The following is a 13,112-nucleotide window of genomic DNA, read 5'->3' on the forward strand; positions in this document are numbered from 1 at the left end:
TGGGGGGGGCACTGATGGCACCTTCCAATAGCTGCGTGAAGGATATGGGGTGTGCATGCAGACCTGTCTTTCCCTAGAATGGCCTGATATAGTTCTTGCACATGCGTCTGTATGCACACATGGAGGAAACAAATTGAGTTTGGTTCCTATTAGGATCCCTCCATGTGGAGGCACCAGGCCTGTATGAATACAATCCTCATTGGATTTTATCCTATGGTGTTACTCAATTGATGATAAGTCTGGGAAGCGACTTGCGGGATTTTGTCCCTCCCTCTGCATATCCCCTCCCTATGCCTGCACTGTAGAGTCCCCCAACCCCTTGGAGCAGATAATGAGGGCAGAGGCTGTAATAGGTTTGGTTTCAACATATGGAGACATTAGTTAACATGGTGGCTTTCCCAATGTCTCTAGTAAGGAAATGTCATCACAATATTGCAATCACTACAGAGGCTGCAGGGAGAATTGCCCAAAAAGGCTTCTCTCCAGTGATGGAAACTTTACCGTCAGTTGAATGACACTATTGGATGCAACCCCATGGTCTCTCAATAGATGGTTATTAGATCATGGCTGAATGGCATTTACTTTTTCAAAACTTTGCATGCTGTTTCTCCACACAGCGATGTTTCCTGTATTTGAAAAGAATATTGGCTTCAGAAAGCAAAAAGACACTTGAGGCTCACAACAGAAGCTCTAGAGTAAATTAGGCAAAACAAGTGAACACTGAATAGATTAATACCCATTGACTCTGAAGAAAACACACAGACAGATAATACATTTTTTTGGGAGGCTTCATTTGGCTGAACAGCTGCCTGAGGGACATTCCATGACTGTGCAAAACAATGACAAAATTTGAAAGATGGTAGATGAAGTAAAGTCTGCATCATATTCTCCTGCCTTGTCTTTTATTAACTAGACTGAATTTAAGCCTTAAGATATGTAAAGCTGAGCCCCCCAGAGGAAACATGACTCAAATGGCACTGCCTATGAATCACAATTCACGGCTAAGTAATCCTGATGCTGGAACAAGCAGGAGATTACATGTTTCCTTCGCTGTCTCACTTTTTCTTAGGGCGTACCTCAAGACTCCACCTATTTATCATTTCCCCTCACTCCTCCTTGTGACATGCTCCCAAAATAACTGTGATCAACTCCTTTTCATTCCTTGAGCCATTATTATTATTTATTAAATTTCTATGCTGCCCATCATATGAGGATCACTGGGCAATTTACAATATAAAAGCACAAATATTTATATCACAGTAGCAAAAAAAAACCCACCCTCACTCCCATGCGCACACACAGTTTTAAAGACCGCAGATTCTTCAATTAGCCAAAGACATAGGAGAAGAGGAATGTTTTTGCCTGGCACCTACAGATATGTAATGAAGATCTGTTTGCTAAACTGCAGTGTAAATAAAACAAGCGAAAAGGCTTTTAGCAAGTTGCCAGTCAATAAGAGACTTTTGCTCTTACTGAATGTTTGCTAAAAGAAAAACATAAAAACACTCTGATGAAGAGTTTTATTTAAAAAGCTTATGAAAATGCAAATACAGTGGTACCTCGGGTTAAGAACTTAATTCGTTCTGGAGGTCTGTTCTTAACCTGAAACTGTTCTTAACCTGAAGCACCACTTTAGCTAATGGGGCCTCCCACTGCCGTCGTGTGATTTCTGTTCTCATCCTGAAGCAAAGTTCTTAACCTGAGGTACTATTTCTGGGTTAGCGGAGTCTGTAACCTGAAGCATATGTAACCCAAGATACCACTGTATACAGTATCTATCAAGATATATGAGCTTCTCAACAGGTGAGCTTTTTGCAGAAGCCATGCAGAGACATCCTCAGCAAGACTTCTTCTGTATGCTGAGAGAACATCTATAAGAAAAAGGGTGGTGGGTTCCTGGGTACATGCAATTCAGGTTGTGGGTTCCAAAATACCTGTGTTGATTGACAACTGTCCTAACTTCCGGTAAAGAAGCATATGAGCTATGGTTGCACTAGTTATTTAATCACAGGAGTCCTGGACATGCAAATTTATCTGGCGGAAGTGTGGATGAGCTTGGGGGATGTTTATCATCTTGTATTAGCAAGCCTAGTTAAAAAACACACTACCACCTGTGTATTACAATTCATATAGCATTAGCAATGAAGCCACACCCTTTGGTTCTCTTCTTTATCTGCTTCCTGAAATTTCTTCACACCAAGAGATCTCAGCAATTCTTATCCCTCACTCAGCTCTGTGATGCTGCAGCCTTCCCAGGTTTCCTTTTTCTTCACAGCTACTGCACAGATTGAATTTTGCATAGAATTTAGCCACTAGAGCATTTATATACATTTCATGACATCAGAATGGGGCTGCCAGTTAGAGCAGGAAGGTTATTCACAATTTATAGGTTGTCATTTTTAGTCTATTTTATAAGCAAAAAAATAAATGTGACATGGTGTGATGGATTTATGTTGTCTCGGGGGTGGGGGGTGGCATTTTTCCCAAAACCATGCTATATTCCCCACCCCCGTCCCAAAAGAACCTTTCTGAAGATAAGTGGAAAGCTCAAATAAACTTGCCTGAAGCTTTTTATTGCACAAGGAGCAGTGCCCCCCTTTGAAAACAGAAAATCTCCCTTTCAGGGGTCCTGTGGGCAGAGAACTCGCTTCTGATGTGAACAGAAGGAAAGAAAGTTTCCTTCGCTTCCTTTGAAGAGGCAGTTCATCGCTGTCTCCCCTGACAAGTAGTCATGATGCTTTGCACTGAAGTTGATCCTTAGCTCCATGGGAGGTGCCCAGTGGATATTTTACCACAGAATAAAGGCATCTTTACTAGCAAAGCAACTCAAAAGTGTGGAATTTACTGTCCCCTGGAGACTATAATTCTGAAAATGACTTCAGTACGCTATCCTTGGGCTTGGTTAATTGAAGCTGAGACCAGATTGCATAGTGATTATTTGTAGTTTCCTGTGCACATTTCATCCGTAAAACCTTTGGCTGAAACAGCTATAGAATCCAACACTGTGCTGTGCTGTGCAAATATTGAAGAAATCCACTACATTCTAAGTATGTAGCTCCAAAATAACTGATTGAGTTGTTAATAATAATAATAATAATAATAATAATAATAATAATCCAGTAAAAAATTCCATGCAGCAAATTTGCCTGAATGTTGATATTGTTGATATTTTATTATCTTAATTTTGCTTTTTGATTTTCTAAGAGCCCCATCGGCCCAAATATATGCCCGGGGAGCAGACCTGAGTGGAGCCTGCCAAGTCCAGGTCTGCTCCCCAGGCCCTGCCTCCCAGGCTGCCACGGATAGGCTTAATTCAAACAGGGGGCTGGCAGTGCCCACGGTGCTCCGCGGTGGCTGGAGAGGAAATTCAACTGGACGGGGCCACGTGGTGAGACTCCAGGAGCGATGGAGGTGCCACAGCAGGCCGCAACCGCCGCTCACCACAGAAGAGGGTAAGCAGCCATTATCTTTTTGATTCGTAATGGTATGATTTTTAAAAAATTGTCAACCACTTTGCGGTTACTTGCGATAAAACTCTGTATATAAGCACATTTAATAATAATAATAGTGCTACTTATAGTATGACTACATTCCCAATACAGTGGTACCCTGGATGTGAACAGGATCCTTTCCAGAGCCCCGTTCGCATCCTGAGTAGAACGTAACACGCAACTGCACGTCTGCATGTGCACAGGTCGCATTTCACCACTTCCGCGCATGCACATGACGTAATTTTGAGCGTCTGTGCATGCGCGAGCGGCGAAACTCGGAAGTAATGCGCTCTGTTACTTCTGGGTCTCTGCGGAGCACAACCCAAAAATGCTTACCTGAAGCTACTTCAACCCAAGGTATGACTGTACTATCATACTTGGAAAATACTGTCACAGTGCAATTCTACATGTGCAGACCCAGAAGTAACTTTCACTGAGTTCCCCAAGGTAAGAGATTATAGGATTGCAGGGCAATCACTATGCTCACAAGGATACGCTGCTGCTGCAGTACAACTGTTGTCATGCCCAATGTGTGCTCAGTTGGGGGAAACACACCAGTGGAAAACACAAAGATACTGTAAAAACAACAGACACACCCACAACATCCCTGGCAAGTGCACCGGCACTCATGAATCAAGGACTGGTATGCAAGCGATGGTGCCCACATTGCATTCATACATGGAGAGGTATTTTGTGAGTCCTCTAGACGGTCATTCTGAGTGAAGTAAGTAATTTACGACGATACACACCTCCAGCGGTGGAGGAAGCCGCTCGGGCACATGGGATGGCACGTCGTGGGGCCTCTGGAATCTGCCTGCCTCCTCCCACTCAGCCACCCTACAGCTGGGGAGGGGAGGCAGCGGGCGGACCGTTTGGACAGCATGGAGTCTGTGTGCTCCCAAGCCACTGCATCTCTCCCAGGAGAGACACATGGCTCAGGTGTGCTGCAGGCCCTGCGGTGAGTGCCACCCGGCATTTTGTCACCCCCCTCAGTGGTGACACCTGGGGTGTCCCGCACCCACCACACCTCCCTTCCTCCGCCCCTGCACACCTCCAGCACACACCAGGCATCAGTATACACACAACAGGTAATACAACATTTCATGAGCTCCAGGGACACAGCTAGTGATGCCCCTTCAGTCTCCAGGTTTCTGTTGAGTCCAATAGCCCTCAACAACTGGTGGACCATCCTCAGACTCTGTATAGGATTGCATCCTCAGACTCCGAAATATTGAATTGTGCCTTTTTCATATGGAGTTAATGATGCTTTTGCCATTGGTGTGACAACACACTGCTTCAATTTGGAAAGTGAAGCTAGCAAAACTTTCCATGGCTTAAAAGTACATTAAGAAGAGGGGTAATGTATAACAGTTTACAAAAGAAAAAGAATCTTCTGGAAGCAGCCAGTTTCCAGAATGTGATGAGAATGTATGCATTTATTCAGCTTCACAAACAAGGCTTTCTGAAAATTGTTTGTATTCAGTGAATGGTGGGGAATAGAACAGGCACTGGTAGGATTGCTCTGCAAATTGGTATTTTTATTTGCCATGATAAGGATGGTATCTTCACTAGTAATCTCTGCCATCCTTAAAAAAACAAAAAACATTTTCTTTATCCTCTTTGGATACAAGACTACATGAGACATCATCAGGTGAAAGTTTTGTCAACTTTAGCAAAGTCATAGGATAGACTTTAGAATGGTTTGGGGCAAAAAAAAAAAACCACAGCCATTAACTGCAATCCATCAATTTCTTTATTTGCCTCCTAGACTAAAGAACATTTCTTAACAGCAGATGGAATCTCTATTTTACTACACCAGTCTTGCAAATTTTGCCCAGAGCATTGTTTTGCTTTGCTTTGTTTTTACTGTGAAAGTTTAGGATGTATATTTTCTAAAAGTAAAGAATTTTTGGGTTTATAAATTACCCTGAGAAATGGAGAATTATTTGCTTGTGCAGAACATTCATTCATTCATTCATTCATTTATGCCAGTCTTCTCCCTGTCCAGAGGCCCAGGGTTAGCATGTAGCCTCAACAAGTGGGACTTCTTCCTCCTGCTGATAACTGAAATAAACTTAGCATGTAATGTACATACAAGGTGGTGATTTAAAAGTAAACAGGGCTATTTTGCAAAACCAAATTATCTTTCTTTATGTGCAATTTACATATGAAGAAGCATTTGGTAATTTTCTGGCATGTTTTGAAAGTCTCTTTCCTGTGCAGTTAAACGCATATAATATCAAAGCTTAGAAGCCTGGGTGATTCGATTAGTTTGAGGATTTGTGATTTTTTAAATAAAGCACACAGCTTCTGTAATGTGCAATGTGGTCTCCTGCTAGAGATTTGCTACTCCAAATCTTCTCAGACTCGCAGAAACATGCTTTTTAATGCCTAGGCCTTTCTCCCAGCCTTGTCACCATTAATGCTGCCTTTGCAAGGTTTTTAAATCATGCAGTACGTTCAGGCGAACTCTCAAAAATGAATTTTGTCTGTGACTTAGCTGATTTGTCCTGATTGTTTACACGTATGTTGCACCCCAACTCAGTGTGCTGTTGCATGTGACATGTGTCTAATTTGGCCGTTGATTTTATGTAAGTTTCCATTTTGACAAGTTGTTGGTTTAGTAATTGTATATTACCGTCTATAGAAAATTTCCATAAAACATCACCAAAGCAGCCTTAAAAGAACACAACAAGCTTGTCCAAAACTGCTGATGAAATTCAAAAGCTCAATCCACTCAATCCCATGAATCCACTAATGCAACTTAAGAATAAGAACATTTTCAACAAAAGTGTTGCTGAAAAGTTTGTAGCTTGTGCCACGACGTCAGGAGAAATAGCTAAACAAAAGATATGAAACCATACTTGGAGGTTATAACATGTATACTAGTTGGAGAGAAAATGTATATTGGCTGTACATGTATATGGGTTGCAGGGGATGTTCTTTGTCTCTGAATCAAGTATATATATATATATAGTAGGCCTGGAACCTCTTAAATATAGTCGTTCCTTAGTTTTTGAACAGCTTAGTTCTCAAAAATTTTGGCTCCCAAACGCCGCAAACCTGGAAGTGACTGTTCCGGTCTGCGAAGTATTTTTGGAAGCTGAACATCTGATGGAGCTTCCATGGCTTCCGATTGGCTGGAGGAGCTTCCTGCAGCCAATCAGAAGCCACGCTTTGGTTTCTGAACATTTTGGAAGTCGAACGGACTTCCGGAATGGATTCCATTTGACTTCCAAGGTATGACTGCACCTCCAAAGGATTGTAGACTCAATTTGTGCAGAAAGACATGTGGAAATGAAGTCATCAGAGGTCCTGCAGGGGGGCAATATGTGGCTGTGAAGAAGTGCTCTTATAGGGGCTAGAGGGTTATCAAAGCTTTGGTGCATACAACTTTCAATGCTAATTTATCCAAATATATTCATAACTTAAACTGTGAAAGACCTATGGCCAAAGGACTAGGATCTGACTCACCCACCCCAACAAAGTTGTCAAGAGATCTAACTTTAATAAACAGTGCTGCAATCAGTGGACAGCTGAGATTGAAAAACCTTCAAACTGCTACAAACGAGAAAAATTTTTAGATGGCTTTGGGCAAACATTTCAACCCCCACTTAAAGTTTCCTTTCTCTCCAAAGCTAATGTTCAATACAGCCCAAGTTTGGACCCAGAAAGGGATTTTAAAACAAAGATATCTGGAGCTTGTGTGTGTGTGTGTGTGTGTGTGTGTGTGTTATAAAATTCATCTTCCCTCAACTGTAGTGGACACAATTCTGCATATATCAACAGGTTCTTGATAACAGAACTGCCTTTGCAGTTCCTCCTTCCCAAAGCCGGGTGCTTCCTTGCTTGGCTTTGGGAGGGCCGCGCGAGGGCTGGGGAACAATGCCAATTTTTGGCCTCACACAGGGTGTCATAGTACCCAAGTCTGCCTGCCACCGGTGGTAGCCAAGAGTTTATTTTTAAAAGGGGGGGGCACAATCTGTCCATTTTCATTTATAAGAATTGAATTAGGGTTGCCATATTTCAAACAGTTGTTGAGCTTTGGGGTTTTTTGGCCAAAGTTGTTGATCTTTTTTGGCAAAATCATCCCCCCATGCCATTTTTATGGAAAGTTGGCAAAAACGGCACTCCCTGCATGGGCTGCCATATGTCCACTTTTCCAAGGTATTTGCACCCAGACACTGCTTCCGACTGGACGTATGGCAACCCTGATTGAATGTTCTTTTAATCAGGGTCCACCCCACCCCATTTTAAAATGAGTAAGTAAACAAATAAAGCCAAGATTAGAAACAACAGTCGTGGGTTGGTAGAGTTCAATTGAAACAGAATGTGATCTGCCAAGTTATGCTAGCTGAGCTTCTGGCCACAACAAAGTCCCTAATGGGGGTGGGGTGGGGGTGTGAGAGAGTATTTTTAAAGCAGTTGTGTGAGGAAGGAGCTACTTCAGTCAATCATTTTTTCAGCATTAAGCCTTGGCTTTCCTTATCTGTTATCCCTGCATGTGCAAATGGATGCCAGAGGATTAGGATGCTAAGAATCTATTTATACCTGAGGGAGCAAAAGACTCTATCTTAATAGCTGCTAATGGAGGAGATGCTATCAGGTGTCCTTTGTACATTTCTCATCAGAACTGCCCTTTGGTTATCTCAAGCTATCATGGCTGTTTGCTGTGAGAAGAATAGCCTCTGATTTAAAAGGCCTCTGCTCACCAATTGTCAATATTTATCATTTATTTATTGTATGTATAGCCCACCTTTCCTCCAAGGTGCTCAAGGTGGTGGGCATTGATGTTCTCTTCCTCCCCATTTTATCCTCACAATGACCTTATGAGGTATACGTAGCAAATGCCGGATGGATGGAATCACATTACCAAGGATCTCCAAGATGTCTGTTTGGATCCTTTCTGTTTCCTGACTATTCCTCCTAATTTTTCAACTTTTTTTATCCTATCTATTTGAAATGTCCATTTCACCTTTTAGCTAAGCAGTTATAGAATCATAGAGTTGGACAGGACCCCAACAATAATCTAGTCTTGTCTCCTGCAATGCAGCAGTCTCAACATGGGTTCCCCATCCAATATGAAGCCATACTGGACCCTGCTTAGCTTTGCAAATGTGCCAGCAGTTTTATTGCTGCATCTCTATGTTGTTGTTATTCCAGGATTTTGTTGTTTAGTCGTTTAGTCGTGTCTGACTCTTCGTGACCCCATGGACCAGAGCATGCCAGGCATTCCTGTCTTCCACTGCCTCCCGCAGTTTGGTCAGACTCATGTTTGTAGCTTCGAGAACACTGTCCAACCATCTTGTCCTCTGTCGTCCCCTTCTCCTTGTGCCCTCCATCTTTCCCAACATCTGGGTCTTTTCCAGATTCCAGGATTAGTCGCCTCAATCATCTCAAGGTGATGTACAGTTCCCACCTTTAATTCTAGTTGGAGATACACAAGTCCCATCCCCCTGTCCCCCCCCCCCAGTTTCGTTTAGAAAAACTGTGTATGACAGAGTTTGAGCCAGCATTTCTGTTAAATAAATGGGGAACTGAGTGATTTTTTGTCCATTTTCTGTCCAAATGTGCCCTGAGAGGTCTATCCTCCTCTGCTCCCTCAGCAGCCTTTCATGGTGCAGCTAAAATGGAGTCCTCTGTCCTCATGCAGGCTTTAGTGGCATCCAAACTTTTTTCAAAGAGGGCCAGATTTGACGAAGTGAAGGGCCGTGGGGGCCGACCAAAGTCGTTGACCGTTGACCTTTTTTTAGGATTGAAGTAGTTTTTTTAGGGTTGGAGTTCTTGAGCTTTTTTTAGGATTTTACCCCAGGGAAATAAACTGTCACAGGGGCTGGATTAAACCGACCGGCGGGCCGGATTAGGCCCCCGAAACGGACTTTGGACATGCCTGCAAAGGCAAGTAGAAGATGCAGAGGCAGTTCAAGGGACTGGGGAGAGGAACTTGGCATGATGAAGAGTTCTATTGATCTCTTTTAAAAAATAGATTTCATCTGTAGATAGCATATGGAAACCCTACATTATGTTTAAATTAAAAATCCTTTTAACTGAACTGGGGAACCTGAGGATACTTTGAAAAGCAATTCTGCTGAAAACCAACACAGATCCCTACCAAGAGTACCAGGGGGTAGTGTCTCTGCTCCCTCTGCTGACCATACATAATACTGCTTGTCTCTTTAGGAAGTTTCCATGTTTCCTCCTTGAACATTACTGTTCCTAGCACAGACTGGTATGTCTAATGAAATCCCCTTCACAAGCAATGCAGAGTCCTGCTATGCTGGCCTGTTATACAAGTAGCTGTCTGTATAGGCTTGATGCAGCTTCATCACTGCTTGCAGAATATAGCCGTGTCAGTCAGTGCAGCAGATAACCTTACCATATTTCTATGGCCAACTCTACAGTATGTCTAAGCATATCTTAGAATATCTTAGCTCTGCAAGTCAATGGAACTCACAGCCTGAACATCTGAAATAGAAGAATTCTAGATATTTTCCACCAACTCATTTTAGCCTCTGTAGCTTCCAAGGCTCCTTGGCAAAAGCCATGTCAGTTGAACCAGTTTAAGTTGCTGGGACCAGCAGTACAGTCAAGTCAGTCTCTCCGGCAAAATCAGCTTAAAATGGTTGACAGCTAGTTTGGGGTGAGGATAAGAATATTATGCTGCCCACAACTTCCCCCCTCCAGTGCTGAAAGTCAACTCCCAACATTTCACCCTTAAAGGAAATACAGTGGTACCTCGGTTTATGAACTGTCCTGTTTACGAACTATTCAGTTTAGGAACTCCACAAAACCGTAAATAGTGTTCCGGTTAGCGAACTTTACCTTGGTCTACGAACGGAAGCCAAACGGTGGAAGGGCACCGCTGGTGGGAGGCCTCATTAGGAAAGCGCGCCTTGGTTTAAAAATGGATTTGGTTTAAGAACGGACTTTTGGAACGGATTAAGTTTGTAAACCGAGGTACCACTATACAATCATGAAGTATAGGTTTTGTCGCAATAAATTGTGGTTACCATCTTTGTTCTACCCACAGTAAGCATTCCGGATTTGTTATTTGAAGCACATAGAAATGCTTGCTTTTAATATATGGCACACATTAGACAAACAAAAGGGAACTTAAGTTATGTCGTTTCCCTCCTATAGCTTTCTTGTACAGTGGTACCTCTACTTACGCGCACCTTTGGTTACGTATCCTTCGGGATACGCACATGGCAAACCTGGAAGTATTTTTCCGGGTTTCGCTATGCGCGCATGCACAGAAGTGCTCTACCGCACCACGCACATGCACAGAACAGGCACCTCCGTTTGCGAAAACCTCGGGATCCGACCAGAACTCCGGGATGGATCCCGTCCCCAACTGGAGGTACCATTGTACTGGAAATATTTACTTTTCTTATCTGATATGAATCGCTTCCCAACAAACATCCCAAAGCAATTTAAGACCATCAGCAATAAAAACAAATTCAAGTACCATTTTTTGTCCATTTAATAAACAAAACACATGCAGATTCTCCTGTGATCTGCTGTTGATGATCCTAAGATAATGTGCATGTTCCAGAGCTACACCAACCCTTAAGCTAAGCGACAATAAAAGTGCCCAGCCAAATTCAAGGGCTTTAAATATATTCCCCAATGCTGCTAGAGTGATGTCCCTACTCATTAACATGTAGAAGCAGCTGACCAGGTAGGGCAGAGTTGCTATGATAGCTTCCTAGCTAGCAGACCCTCCAAGTGTCCCTCTTTTCCAGGGACATCCCTAATTTAGAGAAGCCATCCCAGTTTCTGATTTGATCCCAGAATGTCCCACTTTTCCTTAGGATGTCTCTATTTTCATTGGAGAAATGTTGGAAGGTATGGAGTTATCTGACCCCCAAGCCGTCTGAAGGCAATCTTGTATAGGGAAGTGTTGTTGTTGTTTAAAAAAACACCGTTTAATGTTTTCTTGTGTGTGTGTGTGTATGTGGATAGATAGATAGATGATAGATAGATAGATAGATGATAGATAGATAGATGATAGATAGATAGATAGATAGATAGATAGATAGATAGATGATAGATATAGATAGATAGATAGATAGATAGATAGATAGATAGATAGAAAGCTGCCCAGAGTGGCTGGGGCAACCCAGTAAGATGTGTAGAATATAAATATTACAATTGTGGAATGGGATGGTGCTGGAGGGTATGACCTAGCTGTTGCTTACCAAGAGGGAGAGGAATGGGAGGGTAGTGAGGTAGTTGGCAGGTCATGTGGTACAAACATACCAGTGGAGCAAATCCGATGCTCTGCTTTTCCACCACACTGACCTCCCTGTCCCCTTGCTCCCGCTCCCTTCCACTAAGCAACAGTGAACCAAGAGAACATGCATTTTCAACAGGGGCTCCCCGTCTGTCAAATGCTCTCCCCAGGGAGACTCACCTGGTGCTTTCTTTATATATCTTTAGGCACCAGGTGAAGATGTTGATCTACCAGGCCTTTAGCTGAATTAACGTTCTATGGCCTTTTAAATGTGTTTGTGGGAGGGGCGCTATTGGTTTGTTCTTGTTTTATTATGTATTTGTGTTCTCATTTTGTATTTTTATGTCGTGAACCGCCCTGTGATCTTCGGATGAAGAGTGACATACAAATTTAATTCATCATCATCATCATAATACCAACTGCCAGAAAGTTAGCTAACCTTCAGCAAGCTCTTTATCCATGTTGCTGCCACAGATTACACATGGAATTGCCCCAGTATTGCCCCACATTCACTACCCTCCAACAGCAGCTTGGTTGAAGAGTGTTTGGGAGACAGCAAACCCCAATTCTGAGCTCCAACTAAGCAACAGGCCTTAGAGCTGTTTAGCAACGAACAGGAAAATAAAATCTTATAATGCAATCTTATATACACAGAGGTAAGTCCTACTGGGTATGTGTGAAAAATCACTGTGGATCGAGTAGTTTATTTACAGTGAAATCCCATAAATGTCTACTTGGAAGTAAGTCCCCTGAATTTCAAATCAGTTTTACTCCCAGGTAAGTGTAACCCTTGCCAACAAAGGTCTGTATAGTTAAAGCCATGGTTTTCCCAGTAGTGATGTATGGAAGTGAGAGCTGGACCATAAAGAAGGCTGATTGCCAAAGAATTGATGCTTTTGAATTATGGTGCTGGACTCTTGAGAGTCCCATGGACTGCAAGAAGATCAAACCTATTCATTCTTAAGGAAATCAGCCCTGAGTGCTCAAGGGAAGGACACATCCTGAAGCTGAGGCTCCAATACTTTGGCCACCTCATGAGAAGAGAAGACTCCCTGGAAAAGACCCTGCTGTTGGGAAAGATGGAGGGCACAAGGAGAAGGGGACGGCAGAGGACTGGATAGTGTTCTCGAAGCTACCAGCATGAGTTTGACTAAACTGTGGGAGGCAGTGGAAGACAGAAGTGCCTGGCGTGCTCTGGTCCATGGGGTCACGAAGAGTCAGACACGAATAAACAACTAAACAACAACAACAAGTGTATATAGGATTGTAACCTTTAAAATGATGAGAGGGAGAGAAGAGGAGGGGGGGAGAGGGAGAGAGAGAGAGAGATGCTTTCTATGGAAAATTATAATTTCATTTATATGTGCACAGCTGTCAATCACTCA

Source organism: Podarcis tiliguerta (genome assembly GCF_965153285.1).
Source record: "Podarcis tiliguerta genome assembly, chromosome: 11".
NCBI lineage: Eukaryota > Metazoa > Chordata > Lepidosauria > Squamata > Lacertidae > Podarcis > Podarcis tiliguerta.